Below are 12,509 nucleotides of genomic sequence, written 5' to 3' on the forward strand. Positions count from 1 at the left end.
GTTTCTTACTCAAATAGGACAATGCAAATTTAAGCCCATTTATACAACCAAATACTCAGAATGACTTCAAACTTGATTGACACCACAAGTAGCTCTCCACATGAGAAAAGCTATTCTCATGACTCCCCTCAACATGAAACACAATGTCAAAGATCTAAAGGACTTTGAGGAACAATAATGCAACACTCACCAACTCTCTAGAGGTGACTCCCTATCGAAAGCAACTCAACTATACTTTTTTTCCTTTTTAGGGAAAATGGAAATTTTGCCTACCTCAATTCATTTGCATGCCACCTCACAAGAAGGAAATCCCACACACCAAATTATCAAATATACAACAAGGGGTGTTAGTGCAAAACAATCTCTCTAAAAAAAACTCTCTCAATGCTAACAAGTGCCATACCATAGGCTTGCCCTTATTTTCAATCGTCACTACAATGACCACACTTGGTTAGAGATCTCAAAGGACTTTTTGAGCTTGTAATGTAGGTTTTGGGATAGGGTAGGATATCATTTAGTAATAAAGTGGCTACACCCTCCTTGAACATCTAAATCACACTATTCCATCCAACTTTTGACCATGGACCACTTCTTTTGTTTTCACACTTTACACATGCTAATTTAGCTACCGTGACTTGCCCATTTTTTAAAGTCATCTTTCATTCATTTATTTCTTTTACAATCTATGTCTCATTATTTTTTTCCTCATTCCTCTCTTTTTCACTTTTTTCATTGCTTAGCTCATAGGCATCCACTTGCATTACCTTAGTCCAAGGTCATCTCTTCCAAACTTACCACCTCTAACTTATGCATTTAGCCTCAATTTTCATTTTTTATGTTCAAATAGGGTAGGGTTCAAGAGAGGAAAAACTTTGAAGGGTTCAAGGCTTGTAATGTGGCAGCCAAAGAAAGGCTTGAAGGATCGAATTGTGTAACTATGGGCACTATTCTATGCATGGGTAGGATATTTAGGCTTAAAGTGGGTTCCTATGTTTACGAAAATAGCCTAGGATTATTTCACCAACCAAGCATAATCAAAATTAGCCTTGAGAGACTAACGGGGCAAGTTCTAGATGGTAAAAGTATGCATGAGTTAGACAAACATGCTCACTGCACATGGCATGCAAACTCTTCAAGGGGGCTCAATTTCACTTCCCATTAGAGACAAAATGGAGTACTTATCAACCTCTACAAGCTAAGAACTTTGGAGTCACAAAAATAGGTAAAGTATTGTTACAAAATTTTTCACATCCATGCCCTTGGTTTTCAAAATAAAAAATTGGACGTAGGGGGAGAGGGGGTGTTTACTTCGCATTTTCACCATGCATAATTTACTATTTATGCCACCAATCCAAGTTGTCGTCTCACATCTCGGCTTTCATGAGAGCAAACCATATGGCTACTCAGACTTCACCATAGGTATATGTGCGATCCCAAATCCAAAATACCACAGGTACTTAGACTTCCCTTGCATTTATAACTCCAATGCCATGGGTACTCAGACTTCCCCTCATCCATGGCTCAGAACCCAATCACAATGATTTTTCCTTAAGAATATCGCCACTCAATCTATCATAGGGAAAGGCTCATCCGATGTCACCATAAACAAAATAAAGATAAATTAAAAAAATTTAAAAATGAAATAAACAACTAATCCATGAAATGTGGGCACCATCAGAGTTCCTGAATATTACAACCCATAAAAATAAAAATCATCTAAAATGACATAAAAACATCTAAAAATATCTCAATAATATCGGCCCAAATGAATATATACGGAGATGGCACCCTCAACTAAAAAGATTATAGTGACTTCACTGCATAAACAATAAAGCATAAAGAGAGGAAAGAGTGCTCCCTGAAACCGTTACTCTCTCCCTCAGACTCTGCATCATCTCCCACATCATTAGAACCAGACCACTCAGTAGAGTCCTTATAATCACTCTTAACTTTAGAGGAAGAAAGTCTATCTCAGAGTTTTAGGATCTTCTAAAGACCCTTCACCTCTTTCCACATCTTGCTGAAGAACTTATCCCGCTTCTTCTCCCTCTTTTTCATCTTCTCATGTGCGCCCCTAAGCTCTCTGTGCAAATCCACCAAAGATGAGTAGGCCCTCTTAAGCCTAGCAATGGTGGCTCCCTGTATATTATGACCCTCCAAGTACTTCTCATATTCAGATCGAGCGATATAGGAATGATAGGTGGTGGAAGGATCTTCTGGTCACGGAGCCAACCTTACCACGAGCTTATTAATCACTCCCGTCTCCACTGAAATCGCATCAATTAGCCCTGCTGTGGATGGCCTGCATAAGTCTGTATCCTCACATGTCAACTTACCCAAGCGATCTTCCTCTTCTTGGTTTTGCCTGGTGCTCACTCACCTTAAATCTTGAGTGGTTAAATGGGGTTGCTTGGGCACATGCAAGTGTCTCCAGGGTATACTTCCACCCTGTCTCTTTTGTACAGCTCAGTAATTAGAGAAGGGAATAACATATGCGTACCACCATGAGTCTTGAAGAACTTCATGTCTGAGATTACAAGCTGACTAACATTTAAAGGAATGTCATCTAGTATACAAACAATCATTCGGGCTCTTATATCTGGGACAACACTCATGTGTGTACATGGAGAGACCTGGCTACTAATGATGTGCAACCATATCCTTGCATCTACTGTCAAGTCATTCATGGATATCCCCTTCTTGGTGGCATCCCATAAAACCCCCTGCCAGGGCACAACTTCTCCGCTATCCAGCTCCTAGGTTCACATCTCTTTGCCTTAAATTAAGCCATATCTTCAATCAGGATCCCATTAAGTCATTGATCTATTCATCTCAAAAGTGTACCTCCTTTCATCGGATCTTGATGATTGGGTCGAAAAAAGATACTACTCTAAGGTTAGCATAGAACTCCCGTACCCACTGCTCAGTTGCCCGACAAGGATCCGGGGTAAAATATCTCCATCTAGTGGCTATGAGTCTATCATAGAATGCCGGAAGCTTTTCCGGTACCCTTTCCAAACATATTCCCCTCTCCGGAAGCAGCATTGTTCTTAGGAGATCATAGTAGTATTGGTTGTGGAACTTAGGAGCCATGAACCGAACTTGGTCATAATCTTCCATGATTGTAAGCCTGGGAAACATGAGAATAACACAACAACATTCATCACTAACATGTTCATGCAAAAACTAGGTTATGTTGCCCAATTAAGCTCATACGATGGGTACTCAGTGGTTTTTGGACAAGAAATGGTCCTGCAAAAAGTTTGGTTTAGGCTGAAAATCAGCCTCAGATTCCGTGATCCTGGTATCTAAGGTCAGTTCGACCAAAATTTTACAAGACTCAAATTGTTCAATTTCAACTCCAATTATGTTCCAAAGCAAAAATTAACATTAAGAACATTGAACAAGGTTCCTAGGTACTCGATCATGCCCTTAGAATGTGAAAGCCACTAACTATGAGTTTGTTTGGGCATTTGATCAAGCACTTGGTGTACACATTATATTTCTTTCAAATTTAACAAAATTAGGTACTCAAGGCTTCCCCAAATGTGTGCACACCACTTTTAACAACGAACCATACCACACAAATACAAACCATTAATAATTTAACAATAAAAATCACAATATTAGGCCCTCCATATTTCATGTATTCTAAGGACTACAAATAATTAAAGTGAGAATTCAACGATGCAAGATAGATGCTACAATGCTATTGGATTCTCAAACATAACCAAGAATGAGTGATATTTAAGAGAGAATTTGAAGAGGGAGTGTGAGCAAATGGGCAGTCGGATGATTTTTCAAGCTAGTTGAGACTATAGCCGCGGTCCATGTTCCACAATTGCGGACATGCAGTTACTGTGATCGCGATCACACGTGCTATGATTGTGCTAACCGAGCATAATTTTGGTCCTCTATTTTCCCCTGTTCATTCCACTATATAAAAATTCCACACTTTCCCTTATTCAGCCTCATTCAAACACCCCAAAGTTTAACAAATGTATGGATTAATCAATAGTAAAATTAAAATCTACTCTACTAAATAAAAAACAAAGGATATGAGCCACTTTCGTGGAATTTGTGGGTTTCTTCCCACATAGCACCTTATTTATCATCGTGGCACGACGTTCTTAATCATCTTCAAGTAGGATCCTCAACGGACCCATCATCCACCCCCGTGTCCTCAACATCAATAATGGACACTACTTGCAATTCTACGGGTTGTTTGTCCATTTTGCACATTCGAAAAGACACTTCATCATCTTGGACCCTAAACTTTATTTCTTCTAACTCCATGTCCACAATAGCTCTTCTGATTGCAAGAAAAGGTCGGCAAAAGATAATAGGACCTCTTGGTGTATTTCACAATCAAGCAGCATAAAATGCGATGGAAGGATGAAGCAATCCACCTTTACTAGCACATTAAACAAAATCCCAACCTGTCTCTTAATAGGCTGGACCGCCATCAAAAGCCATACCATTAGAGTAAGAGTGCCCAACCCAAGTTTCCAATAGATTGCATAAGGCATGAGATTGATGCTTGCACCAAGGTCACACAAGGCCTTTTCAAACTTATGTGTCCCTATGGTGCAAGGATTGTAAAGGCCCCGAGATCCTCTTTTTTCTCTGATATAACGTTTGTCATGATAGCGCTACACCCATGAGTAATCTCTATAGTTTCACCATCAACAAGCCTTTTTTGACATCAACTTTTTCATAAGTTTAGCATATCTTGGGATCTCTTGAATTACCTCTAACAACGGGATATTAATTGATAGATTGAAAAGCTTAGTAAGAAATGTTTTAAATTTAGCATTGTCCTCATTTTATAAGCCTTTGAGGAAATAGAGGAGGAACCGCCGTGGTAGGCATTGGATCACTTTGCACTTTATCATTCTCAACTACCTTTGGATCTTCCTCTTTATCATCCACTTCTTAATTTAACATCAGTTCTTTTTCAATTCCCTGTTGAGACTTCGCAGCCTCCGCATTTGAATCATTCACATACTTTATCTTCACATTTTTTTGTTCACCATTGGTCTCTTTTTCATCATCCACTACAAGATCATTGAGGGTTCTACCACTCCTAGTGACAATAGCCAACACTTGGGACACATTTTTCAGATTCATAACGGTGTAACTAGGAAGACCTCCATTTTGTCTAACAATAAGTTAAGTGGAGATTTGCCCGATATGAGTCTCTAATTACTTGATCGGGGTGGAGTATGATACCACAGTTTGGTTGATTTGCAAAAAAATGCCTTTTAATTCACAGACCATTTTGTTTGTTCCCTCAACCCTCATTAAAATCCTTGCTAACACATCTTTGGTCTTAAATTTTTTGGGATCAATGAAGTTGGATTCTTTACCTTTTCCCCAGTCATGAGAAGGCACATATAGATCATATTCTCTTTCCTTGTCTTTCCAATCGCGATCTTTATCACGATCATGCCAATATCGCTCTCTTTTATGATCCGTCCAACCTTGGTTCTCCTTTGTCTTTGAAAGGCCAGATGGGAACCCACTGGATAGTTAGCCAAATACCTAATCTCCTCATCAAGCCTCTTGGTCTCTTCTTCATCATAGCCTTTGAATTCCATTACATTCACCATTTTTAGGGGTGCACCCACACATGTTTCATTAGCAACTCCAATTGCATTATCATTTTTGCCATGTTTTCCTCCCTCTCTTCAACTTTTTTTCTTTGCTTTTTATCAATATAGGAGGTGGTAGGAGACCCTTTAGCAACCTCGGTGTCTCGGGTATGCCATCCCCGATTTTACTTTATGACTTTCTCAAGCAAGTTTGTAGCCACATTATAAGACAACTTCACAAGTGAGCCCCCCACTGCATTATCCACCACGATTTTATTTAGCTGATCCAAGGCCCAATAGAAGATTTAGAGAAGCATCTTCTCTGAGACCTTGTGGTTGGGACATTGCATGAGCTTCCCATTAAATCTTTCCCACACCTCGTAGAGAGGATCTCAATTCAATTGACGAAAGTTTGTGATTTCATCACGCAACTATAGCATCTTGGATGGTAGGAAGTATCAGTCTAGGAAAATGATGGTTATTTCATCCCATAAAGTGATTAACCCAACTAAAAGAGATTAAAACCATAATACCGCCTCTCTCGTTAGAAAAAACAGGAAGAGACATAATCTTATAAACTCTTGGGAGATGTGTGCAATATTAAAGGATGCACAAACTTCTACAAAGTTTTTCAAATGCAGATTGGGGTCCTCATGGGCTTGGCCCCGGAAGAGTCCCTTCATTTGTAGTCTATGCAACATGACGCTCGTAATGTGGAATACCTCATTCCTTTGATTAGGTGGGATATGGATGGCATTTTTACGTCAGACGTCATGGAGTTGCTCCTCGTCATCAAGGGTACCATTGAAAGTCCCGACATTACTTGTATGGTCGCTCGTAGTTTCTTCACCTACAAAAATACAAAAATACAAAAACAACAAATAAAGTAAATCAAAATTACCATGGGTATACCCAAATCTTCAACCAACACCATACAAGTGAAAACTATCTCACGCCCCGAAAACAGTGCCATTTGATTAACGCTCACCTATACCATAATTTGGATGTAGAACGATCATTGTCAATAAAGCTCAACTCACATTAAGGTCGAATTTTCGAAGAGTGAGTCTAGTCCTCAAGACCTATAGGTGTTGGTAGTGACTAAGTATATGCCCGTAGTGAAAACAAAGTAAAATGCATGAATTAAAATGGGGGGAATTGGTTTGGGAAGTTCTTCTATCAAAATCAAATCAAACTACCAACTTAGAGAGATTATTTTGGTTGAGATTTCAATATAGGATAAGTCTTGGGATTATGTCTTCTTAGGGGCAAATAATGCATGGGTTATGATAATTGCGTGCAAATTTTAGTCATCAACTACATGGGTAGGCTAGGTTGAGATTTCTTGAGGCTAATCTTTCAATCCACCCTCAAGATTATCATCCATGGATCCTTTTGGATACCTCATGGATGTGGCAAGCATAACCACCTATTACCTCAATTGGGCATCCCTATTTCTAGGAAGATGCCCAAGAATGTCGGCAATCCTTAATCCACCCTTATCTCTAAGATCGTGAAAAGAGAACCAATTACATCTATTATTGTTCACTATTGACTTGTCACCCATATCCCTTTTCAAGGATGATATAGGATCCCTAAATTTACTTACATCCCTCTTTCAAGGATGATGTGAGCTTTTAAGAATTTAGGGTTTTCATCCATAAACCCATTTTGGTAATTTAGGGTTTTCACCCACAAATCCTAACTACATCAAACAAGCAATAGTGAAACTAACAATCAATGACTAAGAATCGAAACTAATAAATCACAACCTACACATATTTACACCCTAGTTTAACATAATCCCAAGATAAATTACTTAGCTACTCATGAAGTTAGGGAAAAAGAATATACTGAATTGGTTGTTCAATGCTTCCATTAAAACTTGCAATAAAGAGTAATCCATTATCTTACTTTAGTTGCAACCAAAACTAATTGAAAAATTAACCACAATAAGTTTTCCCAATTTGGTAGGGTTTACAAAGTCTCCAATTGCAAGTTCAAAGTTTAATAATCTCCAATGGGGAAAGGGGTTGTGCCTTGTAAGGAAATTTAGGTCAGCTATATCAATTTATAGAATTGCCCCTGAGCATAATCCCATGTTGCCACGATCATGGCAGCTTGCCCGCGATCGTGGGTATCGCAGTCACCTTCAGCTCAATGCGATCGCAGACTTTCAGCTATCTTGACTGGCCACGATCGCGGTCCTCTGACCACGATCATGGAACCTGAGACCATTTTCCTACTTAAGGTCTTCCAACTGCACTTCTCATCTCTTTTTGATCCCTTTTTAGCACAATTTCACATATTTCCTTTTCATCACTTGTATACCAGCAAAATATGGAAATTAATGCATTTAACTAGCAAAGTTGTCTCATTTATACCTTCAAATCATAGTAGTGTGCACAAATTTTGGATGTAAATGAGTGGTAAATTTACCACTCATCATCCGTCATCAAGCTTCTCCCTCTTTTCATTGTTTTTTTTTCTAGATATTATACTACAAAAAAATTGCTTTTTAGCCACGGGCAAAACCATGGCTAGACGGACGTTAAACTATGGAACAAAAAACTTAGCTACGGTTGGGAGCATGCCCATAACGGCATAGAAAGCTAATTAGCACGGTTTTGACGTCGGTCATGATATTTTGTTAGCCAGGGTTCAATATATATTTAGCCACGATTCTTCCGTGGAAACATACACTTTTTAATATTATCCATTATATGTGTTAGCCACAGTTCAACCGTGAAAAATTTTATTTTTATTTTTTTAAATATATTAGCCTTTATATACGTTAGCCACGGTTCAACCGTGGCAAAAGTACTTTTTTTAAAAAAATTCAACTATTTCCCGGCAATATCCTAATATTAATGCATTTGTTGAAACCTTTGGGGGTTGCACCACATAATGAGGGATCAGGTCTCTCAAAATCAATCACATGCAAACAAATAGTAAAGCACAAGAAAACAAGAAGGAGTGCAGAAAGAGCAAAAACAGAAGATTTTACGTGGAAACCCAGGAAGGGAAAAACCACAGCTTGACCTCACAGCACCAAAGAAATCCACTATAACCAACCTCTTGATTACAGTCTAGATTTCAACCTACCTCTAGGCTCTTTTCGCTTATAGCAACTCTACTAATTAAGTCTAATCAGCAACTAGCTTAGGCAAGTCTACCTAAGCACCTCTCTCAACAAAAAAATAGGACATTACTCTTATAGAATGAGTAGTTATTTTACAAATCAACACTCAAGAACAATTTTCAATTAAACTCCCATAAAGCTAAGAACTTGAGCAGTGTTGGAACTGGGTTTATGCTGCCTCTCTTCACTCTTTGTATTTGAAAAAACCATTTAATGAAGAGACATCTCTTTCCTTTTATAGCATAGTGATGATTAGGGATGAAAGATCATTGGACCAACTATCCTAATTAGTACAAAATAGCACCTGCAAGTTTGTTACACAAGAGGACAAAATTGTGCAGACGACGCGTTCCAGTTGTACTGTATCTTGCACATCCAGGGACATGTTCCCTTGCAGTTAGCTGCTCATCATCAAAACTACATGTAGAAACTTTAATTTATGGTCATTCACTAATGCATTAACTTAACACACAAATTAGTGCTATAATGATCAATATTCCAATGTTCCTGAAATCCAAAGCTAACTTTATGAATGAAGTAACTTGTATAATTAAATACATTTTTATATATATCATTAAGCAATAGAATATCAGGTGAGATATCAGAAGCAAAACCTAAGGTAAAGGTGAAGATAATGAATAGAAAGCCAACAATAAAATAGAAATGGTTCATGAAAAAGAAATTCAACATTTTGTAAGAAAGTCTAGGAGGAAACATAAAAGACTTAGAAGCTGACAACTTAAGCAAACTAAAGATCAAAAACATGTGATCAAACCTATCACGTTTCAAAGTCTTATGTTGCATCAAATACAACCTTTAAACTAGAATTAAAATTTGCAATTCCTATGTGAAGATTAACCAACAAAAGAACAATCCTAGCAGAGTTACAAAGTACACAACAATCCAACTAGTAGATGTCAGACCTTAAGATGTAGAATTGTTTGATCCTCTCCTGTTCCTTCTATCTTTGCTAACACTACTAAAACAGAAAATACTTTCTATCTCCCTAAATCTCTATTCTTGGATGCTTCCTTCTGCTCTTTTGTAGAACTTATGGGATCATTCAATGACTTTGTAAAGCAATTTGGTGTCGGCACAAGCTTGTGAGCACACAACAATTAGATGGTCAAGAAGAGTGTACCTGTATGACAACACCAGAATCTCAATCCTATGGGTGGTTAGCGCTTAATCATACTCTTTTCCATCTCTTTTTCTCTACTTTTTGGTTGAAAGTTGGCAAGTTTACACCATAAATCATTAGCAATTCAATTTCCGATAACATTCATGAACTGTTAGGTTCGAAGACATCTAACTGTTAGGTTCGAAGACATCTAAAAATTTCACCATCACCATGGTTTGAACAGAGAACACTAGTCTACAAAAATGAAATTCAGATTACTTTTTTTTATAACCACGGTGCACAAGCCAGCTTTCACGCATAATAAAATTCAGATTAGTATGCCTATCCATCATAAAGGTAAGCTGATCTTTACAAGTTCTGCCAATTTAATAGGTTCTCATTCTCCGGAACCCTCAAACAGGTGGCAACCAATACACTGACAACTATACTGCATCTCAACAAAAAGGTATCAAATGAAGACGAGACACTGATAATAAAAGAGAGAAGTAGAGTGAAAGAACCAATGATATATAGATATCGGTTTGGTTAAGGGTGCACTCATTATAGTAGGAATCAATATTTCAAGGCAGTCCTTTTCAAATAAAGCGCCAGATCAATGCCTTACTCGATCACTTATTTTGTGTTTTAGAAATGGAAAAAGATAAGGTTAAAGATAAGAAAGAATTTCCCTATCCAGTTAATATGTACAGAGGTGGTATGTATGATCCTGATTAAGCAAGAAATATTTTGAAAAAACATAATAGTATAGGGTGTTGCGATTAAAACCTATGTTTCTCGGACTCTCCAAAATTGTTGTTGCACTCATATCAGATTCTCCAAAATGTACTACTTTTAGAGTACCAACAAACACCCTTTAATATTTTTGAAGAGTCAGAGCAACATAGCCTACAACAACTTCCCTGGTTGGAGAAAGTAGAAATTGTTCATTCTGTCAAAACTATCAGGTTTTACAGACATCATTTTCTTGAACAACATGGTCACCCTCAGTTTTCACAACCCATTACCGCCAAAGGTTTTTCGTCTCACACATATCAATTTATTATCCAAGATATTCCTATAATTTTATGAATCAATTATATATCTATTAAATATGAAAAGACTAAGCCTAAAAAAATATATAAAACAACTAGCTCCAAAAAGCAAGCATACATGAGAAAAAGTGCAACCAATTGTTTCAATTGGAGATAATTTTCTTTCAACAGTATGTTTGAAATGTAAATCTTTTTTTATAAAAATGGAAACACATAAACCGAATAAAACAGTTAAACAAAGATTGGACTACAATTTAAGTTTAACAGAACTTATTAACCTCAACCGAGGGACATAGAAAAGGTATTGGCAATCATATTTGTTCGATCAGGGTAACAAGAAATTCTATCACCTAACATGAATTTTAACAGATTTCTTAAGGCATGAAAGCAGAATGTCTCAATTGTGTTAAATCCTATAGTCATAATTTCTAAAACAATGCCTAACCCATACCAGTGATGTCACTTACTTAACAAACCAAGTATCAGGTGCCTCTAAAACTCAACATATTCATTTCCACAAACACAAAGGCAAGCACGAAGTAAAAATGCAACCCATAAAGAACTAAATAGCCTGAAAAGCTAACTGGATAAACAAATACCTCTTATTTAATAAGTTAATGAGATCAATATAATAATCCGATTATTCATTCTACACGATACTAAAAATCAAATTAAGTAGCACAACAATATCAGAATTAATAAATTTACAATTTTATGCTTTCTGTTAGTATGATATACACATACATAAACACACAATCATAAAGAGAAAGTAAAGAATACTAACAACAACAACAACATTTATATCATAGCTCAAACGCCCATCAGATCTAACCACCCAAAACCTTCCTACCCTATCTGCACCAACAACACAAACACATACATCAAAATTAACTCAAAAATTTCATAAAACAATGGAAGAAAAATGAATGAAATATGGAGAGTAAACCTAAATTTAGACTTATGAAAAGTATAAAATTATTTTAGTGGACCAATTATACTCGCATGGAATAGAGAAATCTATGTTTAAGCTACAAATAAGAAAGGTGAGAGACATATCAAAAGAGAGAAAGATTAAGTAAACTTAGAATCATGAAATAGAAGCAAAGAAACACAATCATTTAGAACCAAACAACAAAGGCTCACTTGAAAACTCAAAATTTGTTTCCTGTAAACTTTGAAGCTGGTGAATTTTGGGTAAAGATCTAACTATCTGAATTGAAGATCTAATTTCAGACAGCTTAGCTATTTTGAAGTGAATGAGCAAGAAACCTTAAATTTTAGCTTTTGATTTTGATTGAAAAAAGGAAATTAGTTGAAAAAAAATGAAAATAACGGGAAATGAAAACAAATAAAGGGAGGGACTGAAATTCACGACGCTCCTATTTTATCCATGATAATTTAGTGTCAAAATCTAAAGCGTTGAGAAGAGCAAATTTTTTAATTGATTTGGCCATGATTTTCAGAATTGAGGCTAAATAACTGTAACTAAAAGACATTTTCTTGGTAGTGTTAATTGACGTTTTTTCGTGGTGAGAAATAGAGAAAAATTTGAGGGATAGGGTAAAAGAAATGACTGGGTGGAGCAGAGAAGAAGAATGTTA

This window comes from Capsicum annuum, chromosome 7 (assembly GCF_002878395.1).
Source record: "Capsicum annuum cultivar UCD-10X-F1 chromosome 7, UCD10Xv1.1, whole genome shotgun sequence".
Lineage (NCBI taxonomy): Eukaryota > Viridiplantae > Streptophyta > Magnoliopsida > Solanales > Solanaceae > Capsicum > Capsicum annuum.